Raw genomic sequence first — 21357 nt, 5'->3', positions numbered from 1 at the left:
TTTTCCCCCCCTATGCTCTTGGGTAGTTTCCTCACATACTTGTGCTGATTAGTACCCGCTGGAGATTTGAGGTGGACCCTCTGCAGATCTCCAGAGTTCTCTTTGTGCAGATCTCACTTCTCTGACAGTTCTCCAATCTCTGGTACTTTGCTCTGTAAATTCCAGCCTCTGCAGCATACTGAATTCTCTCTGTTTATCTTCTTAACTTATGGAGACTACTAGGTTCTATTTCCTTCCCTACACTGCAGCCTGAAAACTTTTTCTCGTCAATAAACTGAGAAAATCTTTGGGCTTACCTCATTTGTTTCTCTTCTGTCAGGTGTTGTGCTGCCTATTCAATGTTTGAAAATCTTTGTTTCATATCTTTTGTCTGTCTTTGTACATATTTAAGAAAGGAGAGTAAATCTGGTTTCCAATTACTCCATTGTGGTTGGCAACAGAAGACTCTACAGAAATGGTCTTTGAAATCAATATTCTATAGCTGTTCTATCACTTACCTATTGTTGCACAATAAACCTTCTCCATACTTATAGTTTAATAGGGTAATCATTTATTTGGTAATCATTAGCAATTTTGGCTGAGCTCAACTAAAAAAAGATTCTTCTACTTCTTATGGTATGAGTTGTGCTAACTCATATATTTGAAGTCAATTGGCAGTTTGGCTACCGGCTGGTCTAGAGACACCTCACTAATACATCTGGCTATTGGTGCAGGTTTTTCTCTGGGCTGCTCCCTTCATGACCTCTCACCATCCAGTAGCCTAAACTAGGCTTTTTTTTTTTTTTTTTAATGTGATTACAGAGCATACTATTCTCTTTCTTTCCTATCTGTGGCTACATGGACCACACTTTCTACATCTTTGTCTTCCCTAGTATTTTGGAAGGTAAACATGTATATGTATGCATTGATTATTGTAACAAAGACCAACACCCATTTCTACTCTCCTTTCTGGCCTCAAAGCTAACTACAGTTGCCAGTAACTGTCCCTTCCCTACCCCATATCTAATTGTGACATTCCAATGGAATGTCAACCCTGGCAATAAAATAGCTAGCACTGTCTTTCTCATGTACACACTCTGTCCTCCTCTGTATGGCTGGAAGTGAAGGTCTCCAAGATGGTGGAATCATATATTGGAAGAAGTCCAAATTCCTGAGGAGGGACATCCAACCAGAAAATCTGCGTTGGACTTTGGGTGAGTGAACAACAAATTTCTGCTGTCCTAACTTAGTGTTATTTTGTTACAAAAACCAGTTCTTTATTCAGACTAACAGCTACTTCCAAGTTTCAAAAGTGTTTCTTAATCTAAGTTTCTCTAATATCATAGTGAAGAGCAAAGTGATATTTTTTACCCATGCTACTTAAGATGAGAACTCTATAAGGTTTCAAGCTTTCTTCCTTTCCTTCCCATGCAGTCCTTGATATTTTATTTGTTAATATAATATAATTTGTAACATAATATTATATAATATAATTTATTAATGATATGTATTATAACATACCATAGTAGTTTTAGATATAGACTTAGGTTATTTGTAATACACCAATAGTTTTACACCATATGTATACCTTTTTAAGAATAACTTTTCACCTCAGTGTTCAGTTTTATGTTCAAAATGGCCACAGTTATGCAGGACTATGTTGACATTTCATTTATTTCAGTGCTGTTTATCACTAGTCTTTTTAGAACATGGCTTTATTTTCCTGGGTTCTTAATACTATTTCGTTTTTCCAGTTAACTACATCTTACCATAAAATTTTCAAAATCTTTTCTTCTTTTGACTATAAGCTTTTAGTGTGTGACTCACATTTTTTCATTAGGAAGGGTCTAGATACAAATCTTTTTTTATTGATTTTTGTTAGGAAGGGCCTAGATATAAATCTCATTTGGAACACTGTGAAGGTTTTTTATTTATAGTTCGATGTTTCATCAGCCAAGAAAAGTTTTCTTAAGGATGTTTTTAATTTTTACTGCTTGTTTCATTTATCTTTGTTTCCTGCTTAAGAGAATTCTATAATTCTTTGGTTGGATCTCTGTTCTCAACATATCATATAGAGACTCTCTAGTTTCTTGTAACTTTTACATTTTTGCCCTTTTGTCTTGCATTCTGGGAGAACTGACCAGGTTTGCTATTCATATCATTTAATCTGTGGTGATAAACTTTATTCTTCATTTTCAGCTATCATGTGTGCTTTAATTCTTCTGTTGTATCTTGGGTATTTTGCATCATTTCCCTACTTTAACAACCTAATTCTGAATCTTTAAAATTATGTCAGCCCTTTCTTTCATCATGGATTTATTTCAGACCATGTCTTCTACTTGATTTGGGGATACAGAGGTTTAAAAAATAATTCTCCTGATCTAAAAGCTATCTGAATAAGAGTTTCAATTGCATGTCCTTTCTCTGAGACTTTGTGATCTTATTCCACTTGCCTAATTTTGCATTCTTTCTCCTTAGGACCATAACCCTACCCCCATCTACCCCATGATAGTTTGAACTCATCCTGGAGTAAGGGATTATTTGCAGATCTCATGTTTGTTAACTTGCTTTCTGACCCTTTTCACAGCCAATAGGTATTGTTGCCAAATATTCAAATAAAAATAGATTAAATATTTATATGGTCGTGGAGTCTATTCTTGTTATTCACAGGGTTATGCTCTGTGAAGTTACTCGGGACACTGAATTAGTGAATACTGAACCATTACTCCTAAGGGAAATATGGGGTTAGGTCCTGCAGATCTCTGGTAAGAACATTTTTTGTCAACTAATCAAAACATAACCTGTTTTATGTGTGTTTCTGTTTAAAGACACCTTATTTAACATATATTATTGATTCATTAACATTGAACTCTGGCCCAACAACACTATAATGAAGCTTATCTACATACGTATTTTCTCTTTAAGGCACATCACAACTTTCTTGTGTTTGGCATATCTAGACAGTACTTCAGCATTAGTCTTAGGGGTCATTTTAAAAAGAGAAATCACCATCAAAAAGTGCAAATATATGAAAAATTGTGGCTCTAAATAGACTGTGGAAAGAGCACTTGTTTACAGTGTAAGAACTGAAATAAGAAGGCAGAGCATCACCTTATTCATCCTCAGCTGGGAACATGTGTATCGAGCAAGTCAAGTTTTTGCCGTTTTGCACATGTCCATGAATGACTATGAAAGTGCTGCAAGTATTGACTTGGGGATTACATACATTTTAGTAAATGAATTCTAAATTTGGAATTAAATGAATTCTAAATTTGGAATTAACAAATAATAAGACATATCTTTCAAGTTAAAAGATATTGTGGTCTTTCTGCTTTCATTATCTACCACGTTAAGTCCATCCAATCCTATGATCTTGATCAAGCGTAGACATAATCACATCGCTTCCCTACATTTTCACTACCCATTGATCTCTATTTCCTATAGCATGTGCTCAGCAAATATGTATTCACCATTGACTAAGTGCCAAACAAAATATGATACAGTGGAATGGTATAAGATACCTGAAACTGTGCTTTTAGATCTATTGATGTATGTTGATGGAACCCAACCCCACAGATGTACAGCCAGAGGCTGGGTGATGGGCAGCAATCTTAAGGTCAATTTACCGTATCCAACTGACATTTTTCTGGGATTGGATTAAAGTATAATTTTCTCTCTTTAATCTAACTCCTAAGCTTTCAAGCCATGGACAGAATCTGATAAAATAACTTTTTGTATAAAACTATAACGTATCTACCGTGCAATATTACCAAAATGCATTTTTAATTTGCAGGAAGTATACCTACCTCAATGCAAGCTGCTACTGTGATACTCCTGTTTCCTGCATCGTAGTTTTTCTGTGGTTTCCAAATGCATGTAAAGTTTTAGGAATAGTAGTCATGTTAGAAGGGTTGTGTTGAAAGAGCATCGCTCAGAGATAGGGGAATGTAAGCCGGCTCCCTCTTTTGTAATAACCAGAAGCTGAAAAAGGGAGGGTTGCTCAGGTCCCAGAAAAGAGTGGCATGTGGGGCCCTGGGGAGACTAATTATTAGACACTAAGTGCCCAGACTATGGAAACACCTTTTAGTGTTTCAGTACATTAGTCCTCCTTTATCTATGAAAGTTACCTGAAACCTCAGTTAGTACTGAACACTATACACACTACGTTTTTTTCCTGTGGTAAAACTTAACATAAATTAATTAGACAGAGTAAGACATTAACAATAACAACCAATAATCAAAAGAACAATTAAAATGATATACTGTAATAAAAGTTTTGTGAATGTAGTCTCTCTCTCAAAATATTTTATTGTACTTCTTCTTGTGATTATGTGAGATGATACAATGCTTATCTGATGAGATGAAGTGAAGTAAATGATGTAGACATTGTGACCTAGAATTAGGCTACTATAAGCGTTACTTGAACATAAGCACTGATATGCCATGACAGTAGATTTGATAACCTGGAAGACTACTAAATGACTAGAGGGCAGGGAGAATGCATATGCTGGACATAGGGTTGTTCATATCCAGAGCATGGAGTAGAAAGACATGAGGTTTCATCATGCTACTCAGAATGGTATGCAATTTAAAACTTATAAAATTTTTGCTTTATTTTCCAATTACATTTGACATAATATTATATTAGCTTCAGGTGTACAACATAGCATTTAGACACTTAAATAACTCTTGAAGTGATCACTCCGACAAGCGTAGTATCCATCTGACACCATACATAGTTATTATAATATTATTGACTATATTCATATGCTGTACTTTACATCCTTGTGAATATTTTGTAAGTATCAATTTTTACATCTTAATATCTTCCCCTTTTTTACTCATCCTCTCAGTCTGCCCCCCATCTGGCTACAATCAGTTTGTTCTCTGTACCGTGTTTCCCTGAAATAAGACTGTGTCTTATATTAAGTTCTGCTCCAAAAGACGCATTAGTGCTTATGTTCAGGAGACGTCATCCTGAAAAATAATGCTAGGGCTTATTTTCCGGTGAGGTCTTTTCAGGGAAACACTGTATCTATGAGTTTGTTTCTGTTTTGTTTGGTCATTTATTTTGTTTATTAGATTCCACATATAAGTGAAATTCTGTGGTATTTGTGTCTCTCTGGCTATTTCACTTAGCATAATACCCTCTACTTTCACCCATGTTGTCACAAATGGCAAGATTTCACTTTTTTATTTTTATGGCTAAGTAATATTCCATTGTATATATGTATCACATCTTCTTTATCCAACTGTCTATTTTTTTTTTTTTTGTGAGCCAAGGTCCTTTATTTTTTTTTGTACTTTTTTTTAATTAATTAATTTATTTTTTTAAATTTATCGGGGTGACAGTTGTTAGTAAAATTACATAGATTTCAGGTGTGCAATTCTGTATTGCATCATCTATAAATCCCATTGTGTGTTCACCACCCAGAGTCAGTTCTCCTTCCATCACCATATATTTGATCCCCTTTACCCTCATCTATCATCGCCCTCCCCCCTTACCCTCTGGTAACCACTAAACTATTGTCTGTGTCTATGAGTTTCTGTTTCTTATTTGTTTGTCTTCTTCTTTTGTTGTTTTTGGTTTATATACAACATATCAGTAAAATCATCATATGGTTCTGTGCTTTTTCTGTTTGACTTATTTCACTTAGCATTATAATCTCAAGAGCCATCCATATTGTCACGAATGGTCCTATTTCATCTTTTCTTACTGCCAAACAGTATGCCAGTGTGTATAAATACTACAACTTCTTTATCCATTCATCTATCGAAGGACATTTTGGTTGTTTCCATGTATTGGCCACTGTAAATAAAGCTGCAATGAACATTGGAGCACACGTGTCTTTATGAATAAATGTTTTCAGATTTTTTGGGTAGATACCTAGGAGAGGGATTGCTGGGTCATATGGTAATTCTATTCGGAATTTTCTGAGGAACCTCCACACTGCCTTCCATAGCGGCTGCACCAGTCTGCATTCCCACCAACAGTGTATGAGGGTTCCTTTTTCTTCACAGCCTCTCCTACACTTGTTACTATTTGTCTTGTTGATGATAGCCATTCTGACTGGGGTGAGGTGATATCTCATTGTGGTTTTTATTTGCATTTCTCTGATGATTAGTGATGTTGAGCATTTTTTCATATGTCTATTTGCCATTTGTATGTCTGCTTTGGAGAAATGTCTTCTCAGTTCCTCTGCCCATTTTTCAATTGGGTTGTTTGTATTTTTGTTGTTGATTTGCATGAGTTCCTTGTATATTTTGGATATTAGCTCCTTATCGGAGGCACTATTTGCAAAAATCTTCTCCCATTCAGTTCTTTGCCTCTTTATTTTGTCGATGGTTTCTTTTGTTGTACAGAAGCTTTTCAATTTGATATAGTCCCATTCATTTATTTTAGCTTTTACTTCCCTTGCCTTTGGAGTCAAATTCATAAAATGCTCTTTGAACCCCAGGTCCATAAGTTTAGTACCTATGTTTTCTTCTATGCAGTTTATTGTGTCAGGTCTTATGCTTAAGTCTTTGATCCATTTTAAATTAATTTTGGTACATGGTGACAGATAGCAGTCCAGTTTCATTCTTTTGCACATGGCTTTCCAATTCTCCCAGCACCATTTATTGAAGAGGCTGTCTTTTCTCCATTGTATGTTTTTTGCTTCTTTGTCAAAAATTATCTGTCCATATTTATGTGGTTTTATTTCTGAGTTCTCAGTTCTAATCCATTGGTCTATGTGTCTGTTTTTCTGCCAATACCATGCTGTTTTGATTATTGTTGCCCTGTAGTACAAGCTGAAATCAGGGAGTGTGATACCTCCAGCATTGTTCTTTTTTCTTAAGATTGCTTTGGCTATTCGGGGTCTTTTATGATTCCAAACAAATCTGATGATTTTTTGTTCTATTTCTTTAAAAAATGCCATTGGGATTTTGATGGGGATTGCATTAAATCTGTGTATTGCTTTGGGTAATATGGCCATTTTAACTATGTTGATTCTTCCAATCCATGAGCATGGAATGTCTTTCCATTTCTTTGTGTCGTCTTCAATACCTTTTAAAAATTTCTTGTAGTTTCCAGCATATAGGTCTTTCACATCCTTGGTTAAGTTTACTCCTAGGTATTTTATTCTTTTTTCTGCAATTGCAAAATGAATTGTTTTTTTCATTTCTTTTTCTGAGATTTCATTATTATTATATAGGAATGCAATGGACTTTTGTACGTTGATTTTGTAGCCGGCAACTTGACTGTATTCGTTGTTTCTAATAGCTTTTTGGTGGAGTCTTTAGGGTTTTCTATATATAGCATTATGTCATCTGAAAAGAGTGACAATTAAACTTCTTCATTCCTCATTTGGATGCGTATTATTTCTTTCTCTTGCCTGATTGCTTTGGTGAGGACTTCCGACACTAAGTTGAAAAGCAGAGGTGATAGGGGACAGCCATATCATGTTCCTGAATGTAGAGCAAAGTGGTTCAGTTTTTCACCGTTAATTATGAGATTAGCTGAGGGTTTGTCACATATAGCCTTTATTATGTTAAGGTATTTTCATTCTATACCTATTTAATAAGTGTTTTAATCATACATGGATATTGTATCTTGTCAAACGCTTTTTCTGCATCAATTGATATAATCATATGATTTTTGTCCTTTATTTTGTTTATGTGATGTATCACATCGATGGATTTTCATGTGTTGGCCAACCTTGTGTCCCTGGGTTGAACCCCACTTGTTTGTGATGAATAATCTTTCTAATGCATTGCTGCATTTGATTTGCTAGAACTTTGTTTAGGATTTTTGCATCTGTATTCATCAGAGATATTTGTCTGTAGTTCTCTTTTCTTGTGTTGTCCTTACAAGGTTTTGGTATCAGGGTAATGTTGGCCTCATAAAATCAGTTAGGGAGTACTGTCTCTTTTTCAATTTTTTGGAAGAGTTTGAGCAGGATTGGTATTAGATTCTCTTTGAAGGTTTAGTAGAATTAACTAGTGAAACCATCTGGTCCCGGACTTTTGCTTTTCGGAAGGTTTTGGATGACTGATTCAATTTCGTTACTGGTGATCGGTCTGTTTAGATTTTCCAGTTCTTCACGGTTCAGCCTAGGAAGGCTATATGTTTCTAAGAACTTGTCCATTTATTCTAGGTTATTGAATTTTGTGGCATATAGTCGTCAAATTTTTCTTGGATGATCCTTTGTATTTCTGTGGAATCCGTGATAACTTCCCCTTTTTCATTCCTGATTTTGTTTATTAGTGTCTTCTCTCTTTTTATCTTAGTGAATCTACCCAAGGGTTTGTCAATTTTGTTAAGCTTTTCAAAGAACCAGCTCTTTGTCACATTAATTTTTTCTATTGTCTTTTGTTCTCTATTTCATTTAGTTCTGCTTTGATTTTTATTATTTCCTTTCTCTTGCTGACCTTGGGTTTCATTTGTTCTTCTTTTCTAGTTCTTTAAAGTGTAACGTGAGGTTAATTATTTGGAATATTTCTTGTTTCTTGAGATAAGTCTGTAATGATATAAACTTCCCTGTTAAAACTGCTTTTGCTCCATCCCCAAAATTTTGGTGGGATGTATTTTCATTGTCATTTGTTTCTATGTATCTTTTGATATCTCCTCTAATTTCTTCTTTGACCCGGTCGTTCTTTAAAAGTATGAAGTTTAATCTCCACGTATTTGTGATTTTTCCTATTTTCTTTTTTGCAGTTAATATCCAATTTCAAAGCCTTGAGATCAGAGAATATGCTTGGTATGATTTCAATCTTCTTAAATTTTCTGAGATTAGTTTTATGCCACAATATATGGTCTATCCTTGAGAATGTTCCATGTACACTAGAAAAAAATGTTTAGTCTGATGTTTTAGGGTGAAGTGCTCTATAAATGTCAGTTATGTCCATTTCATTTAATGTGTCATTTAGGGCTGCTATTTCGTTATTTATTTTGTGTTTGGATGATCTATCCATAACTGTCAATGATGTATTTAGGTCCCCTGGTATAATTGTGTTTTGGTCAATTTCTCCCTTTGGTTCTGTTAGTTTTTGCTTGGTATATTTCAGTGCTCCCTGATTGGGGGCATAAAAATTGATGACTGTTATGTCTTCTTGTTGTATAATCTCCTTTACCATTATGAAATGTCCATCTTTGTCTCTTGGTAGCTTTTCCCCTATGATGTCTGTTTCATCTGATATCAGTATAGCCACACCTGATTTTCTCTTGATACCATTTGCTTGGAGTGTCAATTTCCACCCTTTCACTCTGAGTCTATTCTTGTCCTTGTAGCTGAGATATGTCTTTTGGAGGCAGCATACAGATGGGTTTAGTTTTTTGATCCAATCTTCTACTCTGTGCCTTTTTATTTGGGAGTTCAGTCCATTTACATTTAGAGTAATTATTGATATGTGAGGCTTTCCTATCATTCTATCTTTAATTTTCTGATAAGACTGTGTCTCCATTGTTTCTTTGCCTTTTTGTTGTTATTTGTTGTTTCTGTGTGGTGGTATTCTATGATGTTTCCCTCTGTTTCAGGATATATTTCTGAAATATATTTCTGAAACAGGATATATTTCAGTTCTGGATTTTTTTGAGTGTTTACCTTTAAGTTTATGTAAAAAAAAGTTTGATATTTAGAGTATTCCATTTTCTTCAGCATGCCTACTTTCTCCATTCCCATATTCCAGTTCAAGCCTTTACTCTCCCCCTTTTTATGTTTTGGTTGCCACAAATTTTCCCTGTTGATGGTGGTCGAATAGCCTCTTGTAGTATTTCTTGTAGTGCAGGTCATGTATCAGAAAATTCCTTCAGCTTCTGTATGTCTGGAAAGGTCCTTATTTCTCCTTCATACTTAAAGAATATCTTTGCTAGGTATATTATTCTTGGCTCATCATTTCTCTCTTTCAATAGTTTGAATATTTGGTTCTACTCCCTCCTGGCTTGTAGAGTTTCTGCTGAGAAATCTGATGATAATCTAATGGGCTTTCCTTTGTAGGTTACCGTCTTCTTTTCCCTGGCTTCCTTGAGGATTCTTTCTTTGTCGTTGATTTTGAAGCTTCAATACAATGTGCCTTGGAGAAGGCCTGTTGGGGTTGAGGTAAATAGGTGTTCTATTTACTTCTTGGATTCGAGGATACAGCTCCTTCCACAAGTTTGGGACGTTCTCATCAAGTATTTTTCTTCCCCTTCTGGTATGACCATTATTCTTATATTGCTCTTTCTGATGGAGTCAGAAAGTTCTTGTAGAGTTCTTTCACTTCTTTTAAGTCTCAAGTTTCTCTCTTCTTCCATCCATGTCATTTCCAGGTTTCTATCTTCGATGTCACTGATTCTGTCCTCAATCTGGTCAACTCTACTACCTAAACTGGCTATTTCATTTTAAATCTCTTCTATTGAGTTATTAATCTCCAGAAATTCTATTTGGTTCTTTTGTAAAATTTCAATCTCTTTCATAAAATGTTCATGTTCTTTGATTGTGTTTCTGAGTTCATTAAACTGCCTTTCTGTGTTTTCTTGCATCTCGTTGAGTTTTTTCAGAACTGCAATCTTGAATTCTCTGTCATTTAAGTCACATATTTCCATATCTTTAAGTTCCTGTTCTGGAGACTTTCACTTTCTTTTTGAGCTGTCTTGTTGCCTTGGTTATTCATGGCAATTACTGATTTATTATTTCCCTTCCTAGACATCTACAGGAGTGACTTCTGCAACAGGTTGATAGGAAGAGGTCTTTCATTTGTTTTCCAGTACGTGTTGGTAGAATGTTTTATTTTTTCTCCTACTACAGCCTTTCTTTCTCTCTCACAATGTAGTGTTATGTTTTCTCTGCACCATTCCAGCCTTTCACACAATGGGGCGATTCCCTGGAAGGTGGGCTTCTCCTCTGTTAACAGTTCACCTGGGTCATAGGGCACGGCCTCCATGTGGGGATGCTGAGAGCATTTGAAGTTCCAAAGCTCTTCCTGCACCACATTCAGAGCCCGTGTGTTTCAGCAGTTCTGTTTACTCCTGCAGGTATCCGCTCAGATAGGTGGGGACAGTTGCAGGGTGAGTTGTGAGAATTGGCCCAGAACAATGGAGGCGACCACCACCACAGCCAGTCCTGTTTCCACAGCTCTGTCCCCTTTGCCAGAACTTGTTGGGCTGCAAATATATGTCTGCAGACCACAGTTTTCGGAACATGCAAATATTCTGTTCTTTTGATGTGACACTGCTACTCCTCCACTTCTAGCAGTGGGAAGGTGAGGGCAGGGAGAGCTCTGGGAGGGTAAGGAGGGGGCAGGTAGTCGCATTGCCTAAGACTTCCAATCTCTGCGGCAGTGAGGGCTTAAACCACCATTTTCAGCCTTCTTCCCTCAGTCTTTGCTCTGAGGTCTCTGCCAGGACCATTGGGTTCAGCCATGTTATATGCTTCCCCCTCAACCTTGTGGGCCATAAATGGAGCCCTGGCAGTCTGAGTTCTAACCTCTCCCACAGCTGCAGTAGTTCTGGAATGCAGCGAGCTCGGAGCACTGAGCTAGGTCTGCGTCCTGGTCCCCCGCCACTATGTCTCCGCATTTCTCCCTTCCCTCCTCCACTTTTCATTTGATTTGCCCACTTTTAGGTGAATTCAGTAGTGAGACTCTTCGTCTTGCCTGTCTGCTGTGCAGGGAGTACTTTGGGGAGTTATAGTTTTTCAATTTGTTGTGAATTCTAGGGAAGATTTCCAGAGGCTCACCTCACGCCGCCATTTTGATGACATCTCCCAATTTTCTATTAATGGACACTTAGGTTGCTTTTATATCTTGGCTGCTGTAATAATGCTGTAATAAACATAGGGGTACATATATATTCTTGAATTGTGTTTTGGATTTCTTCAGATAAAAATCCAGAAGTGGGATTACTGGGTGATATAATCATATGGTCATATGGTAGTTCTATGTTTAATTTTTGAAGGACTTCCATATTGTTTTTCACAGTGGCTGCACCAATTTTCAATCCCATCTACAGTGCACAAAGGTTCCCTTCTCTCATTAACATTTGTTGTTTATTGATTTATTGATGATAGTCATTCTGATGGGGTGTGAGGTGGTATCTGATTGTGATTTTAATTTGCATTTCCCTAATGATTAGTGATATTGAGCTCTTTTCCTTATGTCTATTGGCCATCTGTATGTCCTTTAGAGAAATATCTATTCAGGTACAAATGTATTAAATGTTCTTCTGATGCAAGAGAATGTATCACTAATGAAGAGAGGTCAGAGCAGCCAGTAACGAGCAGAACTGATAGAAGCATTGCAAAAATTCATCGAATTGTGCGTCAAAATTGTCAGCTGACTGTGAGAAGCATAGCAGACCAAGTAAACATCAATAGAGAAACAGTTCAGAAAATATTCTCTGGAAATCTTGGCATGAGAATGTGTGTGCAAATATGGTCTTGAAGGAACTCACTGATGAACAAAAACAAAGGAGAGTCAAAGTTTGCCAAGATCTTTTGGAGAGGCAAGATGATGTTTTAGGTCGTGTTATCACTTGTGATGAAACATGGGTGTAGCAATACGATCCTGAAACAAAGTGTCAAAATGCACAATGGAAGTCAGCCAATTCTCCATGACCAAAGAGTTCTGTCAGTCCAAATCAAGAGTCAAAACGATGTTTTTATCCCTTTTTGATCTCTGAAGGATTATTCATTATGAATTTGTACCAACTGGACAAACAGTTCATTAAGTTTACTATTTGGAAGTGCTAAAAAGGCCGTGTGAAAAAGACGAAAATGACCAGAGTTTTTCACCAGTTCATGGCTCTTGCATCACGACAATGCACCAGCTCGAAAGGCAATGTCTGTGAGGGAGTTTTTAGCCAGGAAACAAATAACTGTATTGGAACACCCTCCCTACTCAACTGATCTGGCCCCCAGTGACTTATTTCTTTACCCAAAGATAAAGGAAATATTGAAAGGAAGACATTTTGATGACATTCAGGACATCAAGGGTAATACGCTGACAGCTCTGATGACCATTCCAGAAAAAGAGTTCCAAAATTGCTTTGAAGGGTGGAGTAGGTGCTGGCATTAGTGCATAGCTTCCCAAGGGTAACACTTCAAAGTTGACTGTAATGATATTCAGCAATGAGATAATATAGCACTTTTTCTAGCATGAGTTTGCGAATTTAATTGTCAGATCTCATATTACTAAGAGTAATGTAAAAAAGTTTTCTGCCTATGTTTTCTTCCAGGAGTTTTATGGTTTTGTGTCTTACATTTAAGTCTTTAATTCATTTTTAGTTTATTCTTGTATGTGGTCTATGAATAGAACTGAGAGCCCAGACGTAAGTCCACATGTATACGGGCAAATCATTTTCGACAAAGGAACCCAAAACATACATACAACAGAGAAAAGAAAGTCTCTTCAATAAGTGATGCCATGAAAATTGGAAAGATACATGCGAAAGAATGAAACTAGACTGCTATTTGACATCATATACAGAAATTAACTTAAAGTGAATCCAAGACCTAACTATAGGATCCAAACAATAACGTACATAGAAGATAGCATAAGTACTAAAATTATGGACGTTGGTGTCAGAGAGAGGATTTTATGAATTTGATTCCAAAGACAAGGGAAGGAAGCAAAAGTAAATGAATGGGATTATATCAAATTAAAAGCTTCGGCACATTTAAAGAAACCAAGAAAACAAAAAGTCAACCAACTGAATGGGAGAAGATATTTGCAAACAATACCTCCAATAAGGGACTAGCATCCAATATATATATAAAGAACTCATACAACTCAACAACAAAAAAACAGAAACAATCCAATTTAAAAATGGTCAGAGGATCTGAACAGACATTTCTCCCAAGAAGACATACAAATGGCCAACAGATATATGAAACAATGCTCAATTTTACTAGCTGTTAGAGAAATGCAAATCAAAATCACACTGAGATACCACCTCACACAATTAGAATGGCTATTATCAACAACACAAGAAATAACAAGTGTGGGAGAGGCTGTGCAGCAAATGGAATCCTCATACACTGCTGGTGGGAATGTAAATTCTTACAGCCACTATGGAAAACAGTATGGGTGTTCCTCAAAAAATTAAGAATATAGCTACTACACGACCGAGCTACTACAATCCCTCTTCTGGATATCTACCCATAAAATCTGAAAACATTTATCTGTAAGAATGTATGTATCCCGATGTTCATTGCAGCATTATTCACGGTAGCCAAGATATGGAAGCAACCTCAGTGTGCATCCGTAGACAAATGGATAAAGAAGATGTGGTACATATATACAATGGAGTATGACTCAGGCATAAGAAAGGATAAAATACTGCCATTTGTGACACAGAGATGGATCTTGAGACTACCATGCTAAGCAAAATAAGTCAGATAGAAAAAGATAAGAACCATGTGATTTCACATATACAAGGTCGGACAATTATGTTCGTGAACTCATCCTAGAAAAAAGTGCTACATACCTCATTGCTAAATATCACTACAGTCACCTTTGAAGTACTACCCTTGGGAAGTTATGCACCAATGCTGGCACCTAGTCCACCCTTCAAAGCAATTTTGGAATTCTTTTTCTGGAATGGCCATCAGAGCTGTCGTTGTATTAACTTAATGTCCTGAATGTCATTAAAATGCCTTCCTTTCAATATTTCCTTTATCTTCAGGTAAAGAAAGAAGTCATCGGGTGCCAGATTAAGTGAGTAGGGAGGGTGTTCAAGTACAGTTATTTGTTTACTGGCTAAAAACTCCCTCACAGACAGTGCCTTTTGAGCTGGTGCATTGTCATGATGCAAGAGCCATGAATTGTTGGCAAAAAGTTCAATTTTTCTAACTTTTTCACACAGCCTTCGCAGCACTTCGAATTGATAAACTTGGTTAAGTGTTTGTCTAGTTGGTACAAATTCATAATGAATAATCCCTCTGAGATAAAAAAAAAAGAAGAAGGTTAGCAACATCGCTGCAACAAGTTCCCAAACTTAATTGTCAGATTTCGTACATAGGATATAAAACAGAAAGCAACAAGCAAACTTGTAGACACAGACAACAGAAGAGTGGTTACCAGAGGGAAAGAAAGATGGCGGGGGGATGAAGAGGGTAAAAGAGGTCAAATAAGTGATAACAGTGGGAGACCAGACTTTGGGTGGTGAGAACACAATGCAATATACAGATGATGTACTATAAATTTGTACACTTGAAACTTATTTAATGTTATTAACCAATGTCATTCCAGTACATTTAATTTAAAAAAAGTATAATTTTAGGAGCTGTAGAATTTTTTCCCTGTCCTATTATCCTTCATTCTACAATTAAAAACAAGGCTTAAAAGTGATTACTCCCAAGAGAGAATACTAAATTCATATTAAATCAACAAAAAAAACTTTAAATAATAGGAAAAGCCTTTTACATACCTGCATGACATATTCATGTGTTGAAATTCCCTTCTCTCTTATTGTTTTCCTATTAAAACCTTGTTCTCGATCTTGAGCTAAATGAAACCTATACTCAGTAGATCCATTTGTTTTACTCTCCAATCCATCACCACCTGACTTTCTCCTTGGTACTCCACTAAAATGCCTGTGTCAGAAGTCACCATGTTCTCACTTCTAAATTCAGTGCCCTACATTCAGGATGGACATGTCCAGAGGAAATCTGGCCACATTCGACTTTGGATGGCTTCTTATAATTAAAAAGTTACATCTTTTTTTGGCTTATGAAACAGCACTTTGCCCTGTTTCCCATTGTACCTTTGTGACGATATTTTTATATAAGTACCCCAACTCTCAGTCTCAGGTTTTTAATGAAAGGAAGGAAGCCACGGCTGTAAGCAAGGAAAACAGTACGTGTGAGAGTATATGTGTGTGCCCATGATGTAGATAGGCATCTGTTAACGTCAAACCAACTCTCCAAACTCTTCTTTTCCACTTCCAAAGTGAGGAGATCTGTGGGACTAGAAAGGCTGTTCTTTCTCAAGAAGGTCAATAAACTAATGGACCGATATTCCTTGAAGAACAGAACTTTAATGGTTGGGTATTACAGTCATACATCCCCAACAGTCCTCCTCTTTCTCCGTATTTTGCCCCTCCCCAAACAACGTGAGTAAGAACTGCAGGGCATCCAGTGCCTCGGAGCAGTGGATTTGCAGCCCTTCATTAAGTCATAGATCTTATCTCCTACTTAATCAACTTTTGGCCTTGCGGCGGTGCACAGCACCCACCACGGGCTCTTCCAGTTCACCTAAATCTGGATTCTCAGTTGGCTCCACCAGTCCCAGCGCTGTCATGCTCCTTTACTCGAATGATCTTAATAGTTTGAGTTTGAAGATATTATAGAGGAGAAGAGGCATGTTAGTGACTTAAAATTTGCAATGAAATGCTACACACCTTTCGTCTATAAGGAAATTACTCCATGCAAACCAAGTGATATTAAATACAGTGTTCTCAGTTCTGAAGAGGTTTAGTATGTTATTAAACAGCTTTCCAAGGAATCCTTCCAGTCCATGGATGTCCTCCGAAGGAAGCTTGTGACATCTTGGATGAAATGAGCCACAAACTGCATCTGAGAGCCATCCGATTTTTTGTCTTTGCCCTGAACAAAATATTTAAACAAATTTTCTCAAAAGTGTGTGTAAATAGAGAAGATATTGAGAAACTACAATGAGCCATCCAGGAGCATCCAGTTGTTCTGCTGCTTAATCATTGGAGTTACATTGACTTTCTGATGTTTCCTTTTCTTTTCTACAGCTATGATTTACCTGTGTCAATCATAGCACCAGGAATGGACTTCCTAGCAAGGAAAATGATGGAGGAGCTGCTGCAGATGTCGGGCCACTTCATGTGGTGCACCTTTGGTGGCAATAAACTCTCCTGGATTGTCTTCTCTGAATAGGTAAAAACCATGTTATTGGCTGGTTATGCTCCTGTTGAATTTTTCCTCAAAGGGACAAGAAGCAGCTCTGCCAAGATATTGACTCCTAAATTTGGTCTTCTAAATATTGTGATGGAACCATTTTTCAAGAGAGAAGTTTTTGATATCTACCTTGTTCCAATTAGCATCAATTATAGTAAGATATTGGAAGAAGGTCTTTATGTATTTGAGCTTTTAGGGGTTCCTAAGGCAAAAGAATCTACAACTGGATTGCTAAAAGCCAGGAGGATTGTTTCAGGAAAATTTGGCAATATACACATATTTGTTGGAGATCCTGTATCACTTTGATCTCTGGCAGCTTGGAGGATGGGCTGGAGCCCATATAACTTGGTTTCAAGGTATGTTCCTGAGAAACAATCAGAGGACTTGTGCGCCTTTGTCACTGAGGTTGCCTACAAGATGCAGCTTCTGCAGATGCAGAACCTGATGCTGAGCCCATGGGCCATGGTAGTTGCTGTTCTGCTTCAGAACAAGCTATCCGTGTACTTCAACATTCTGGTAAACAAGACTTCATGGATGAAAGGCTTAGCCCAGGCCTTCAGGTTGTTCCACTCTTGGCCCAGTAATGAGCCTGCTGAGGAAGTTATCCAGCCCAGCATTCTTCCACGTTGCAGCATCACCAGCCTTGCTGTGGGGACAGAGTCCCAGAGAGCAGTTTCCAGGTTCTCAGCCTCATGTGGAAAGGTGGTGGCTCAGGTAGTAGATGGCCATCAGCTGTGACTAGTTGGCCATTAGCTGTTACCAGTTAGCTATTAGCCACTGATATAACTGCCGTGGCTCCATTGGTTGGTTGGTTGATTGGTTGGTTGGTTGGTAGAGAAGCGAACGGTAGATTGTGCATCATGTGGAGCCTGCTTCCTGTATCTCCAACCCAGCCGCCAGGGAGAATATAGGGGTATGATTCCCCTATCTATGGCTCCATTGGTGTTCCTTTTTGGCCTCACCATATCCTGCGTTCTAGTGTTGGGAGCAGGAGCCAAGACTCCTCTTGACACTTGCCAAAGCCCAGCAGTCCTGAAAGTGGACTCTGGAGTTTGGGAGGTGGCCAGAGGCCTCATTGGCCAGCCCATCATTCTACATATATGCTCGGCTCACAGGAACCAGTAGCTCAACATTTTTGTCTGTCTCTCTTGAGTAGCTCTGGCATTGCAGGTGACACCTGGGTTCAGGAAAAAGGATATCCACAGTTGTTTTCACTTTCTATGCAGTGTTTTTTCAGATGAGTTCATCTTCCTTCCAAGGAATCCATTAAAGGACTTTGAAGAAGGCTGTTGCCTGCTTTGTAAAAGAGACCATTCAATTAACAATAAGGGACATTCTAATTACAGAGAAAGGAAATACTGTGTTAGAATTTTTAATAGGACTCTTTAAGCCTTTTGTGGAATGTTATCAGATAATTTGCAAATACCCCTTAAAGGAACAAGAAGATTGCCTCACTGAGTAACAGTACTTGGGTAGAGTATGAACATTCACAAGTCACCTTCTTGATCAAGGTACCTCTCAGTATGCTGTATTACCTTCTGATGTACAGAAAAATGCCTCAGCTTTGGTGAGGCTAGGTTGGTAGAGAAGAAGAAGGTAGATAATGACTATATATTTACTGTGAGTGAAACTGCCACAACAAAATTAGAAAAAATGCTTGGTTGTAAGACACCAGTATGAAAACCAGCAACTGCAACACTTTAGTAATTGTCAAAAAGTTATGGAAAATTTGGCCTTATAATTACTATCACCCAAGCACACTTATTACAGCAAACAGGGATGTAAAGGAAGAGACCCATCGTTCTTCTCATACTCCCTAAAATTTTGAGGTGGTGGGCCCGGTAAAGGAACAGATGACCAACTTAAGCAATTAGTGTAATCATCTCCACCACAATGGTTAAAAAGACATTTGTTTCCAACTCTGTGTGTGTTTTAAAATTAAGCAGTCTTTTGGAAACATGTTTAGAAAAAGAAAATCTGCCTACTTTACAAGTTGTGGGAAAGAAATGTAGCAACATACACATATCGACTCTTAGGCTCTCCATGCAAACTGTTGTGCCCCACAGAATCCTGGAAGATTATTGGCTCCTTTTGAGTAACCAGCATTTCAGTGTTGTTTACTTAAGGCTAAGGCCGAATGCCTACCTCACTAATTAACTACAGGACAAGTAACCTTAACTACTTGTTTCCTCAGGATTGCAGTCTACTTGAAGTTACAGCTTTGGACACCTGCTTTGTTTAACAACCAGAGATTTCCCTCCTTCAACAGAAACAGAGGTAGTTTTACCTCTGAGACAAACCAGGTTCTGAGAAACTCCTTTTTTTCCTTTTCAGATCTTGGCACCCAGAAAGGCCTAACCACATCCCCCTCTCCTTTGTTCTGCCTCTCCTGGTATGGCTATAAAAGCTTTTGGCCATGTGGAGACTGAGGAAGGTCATCTTTGTGACAGGAGTCCACTGCTTTCCCTGAGTGCTGGCATTTGGGAATAAACCTGCTTTTCTTTCCACCAACCTTGATTTTTGGCTCATGAGGCAACAAGCAGCCAGACCTTAACCTGGTAACACTTTCAATAGGTTGGAAGATATGAAGTGAGATTTACCCAGTAAATTGTTTAATGGAACATCTCAGTCCTCCTGTGACTGATTTTTCCAGAGCAGTTGTAACTACTGCCTTGGCTTTTGATCTCAGGTTGCAATCTTGGTAAATACTTATTTCTCAGTGGGAGATAGACGCCTGACTGGCAAAAATAGTAGATGTCTGCTATGTGGGTCATAGTGTCAGCCTGAGGACAGCCATTGGGCTGACTTGATGTGGAGACACTTGTGTGACTAATGCAAGGCCCCTTGCAACCCTCTTGCCTGAGAACATGGTTAGGTCAAGAGTTGGGTGAATGTCAAGAATTTTGAGTTGCATTTATTGACCCTCCAATATTGGTTGAGAGGCAGTGACTAAGCCGGTCATATGAATGGCATTTCTTAGAGTTGTTCCATTGGTCACTGAAATCTCCTCATAAGCTTCCAATTTCTCTTTTCACCTCTGAAAGCTATAGACAGCATTGCATTTCAGGGGGAAAAGGAAGAAGGTGTTAGGATGTTAAAGAAAAAGGAAAAGAAGAGAGTGTGTGATTAAGAAGAGAGCAAAACCTTTCCTTTTAAAATAACCCGGGAGTTCCTATATATAAAGAAGGTACCAAATAATTTCTTTCTATTTCACTCATCTTAATGCCTCATTTCCCCTAAACAGACGCATGAATGGTTTTTAGGTAACTTGTAAAGTTCTCATTAATTCCTATGAACTCAGAAAAATTTTCAATTTCAATGTTCAGTGTTGTATCTCCTAATTTTTTTCTGATGAGAAAAAAAAATCACTTTTCTTTCTTGTCAACCAGAGAATCTTAACAAAAGGTGCTAAGAAATAGGACTCAGGCCACCACTGTGAGGTAGAAAGGATCTTGACAGTCACCATGTTGTGTGACCAGCTTCTCAAAGGTGGCTTCCCTGTTTTTGCAAGGTCTTGGACTTCACTTTTAACTCCCTTTGTTCCTAAATTGTTCCTTTCTCTCTCCCATGCTTTTGGAAAACATCAACACAGTCCATTTAAGGGGCTAATGGCAGAAACAAAGAGACTGTTTGTCCATTTTTCTAATGTCTCTGCTGAGGGGGCCTTGTGTGAGGCAATCACATGCCTTGATTGTTGACAGTAATGATCTGGTGAATTCCACCAGAAAGGCCAATCCAGAATTAAAAACATTCTTCAACAGAGAAATGAATTTTTAAAAGACGTTTTCCTGGTGTTTAATGATAGGGTTTATGTATGCTTGGGTAAATTAGGCTCAAATTTGTAAAACTAAAAATAAGAAAAAAATATAGCAAAGATTCCTTCACAGTTCCCCTCATCTTTAAATATAGCACCCATTGTAATGGTCCTGCTTTCATTTTGCTGCACTCACCACAATAAGCCAAGTCAGCAACTTGTCTTTATTGTATTCTGCTAATGTATGCACAGCGTAGCACCTGTTCATTATCTAATAAGAGCAAAATGAGAAGCTTAATTACCCCCTCACCCCTCCACCCACCCACCCCACACTGTGTACAACATATCCTACATGGAGAGGTAGATTTGGGGGTCACTCTTTCTTTCCTCATCCACAACTGACCAATGAAATCATACCCCTTTCCATTGTGTTCATCAATAAGACTGATTGGCTGCTTTTCAAAGGTAAAAGTTGAATGAGCATCTGTTGAAAGGATTAACAAGATTACTGGTTTTATTTTTCAACAAAAAATAGAGGTGTAGATGTTGGAAAGTAAGACACATATCTGGTTTGGAGTATCATTAGGATAGGCTTTTTGTCTTGTGCCCTTTCAACATATCCATTATACTACCAATCTTCTGATTGTGCACGTGTCTCTTCTGTAATTTTGAGAATGCATTGGAATCCCAATTGCCTAACCTCTGCTGGCCAAGGGAACTATGCAAGGATAAGGGAAAGTT

At 37.7% G+C, this 21357-nt stretch overlaps 1 pseudogene; it reads left to right on the top strand.

Annotated features, from left to right (window-relative positions):
• Window positions 1-837: 837 nt before the first annotated feature.
• LOC117012249 (dihydroxyacetone phosphate acyltransferase-like) lies at window positions 838-18566 on the top strand (annotated as a pseudogene).
• Window positions 18567-21357: the final 2791 nt, after the last annotated feature.

The sequence above is a fragment of the Rhinolophus ferrumequinum genome, chromosome 20, assembly GCF_004115265.2.
Source record: "Rhinolophus ferrumequinum isolate MPI-CBG mRhiFer1 chromosome 20, mRhiFer1_v1.p, whole genome shotgun sequence".
NCBI lineage: Eukaryota > Metazoa > Chordata > Mammalia > Chiroptera > Rhinolophidae > Rhinolophus > Rhinolophus ferrumequinum.
This window is presented reverse-complemented; position numbering and strand designations above follow the sequence as displayed.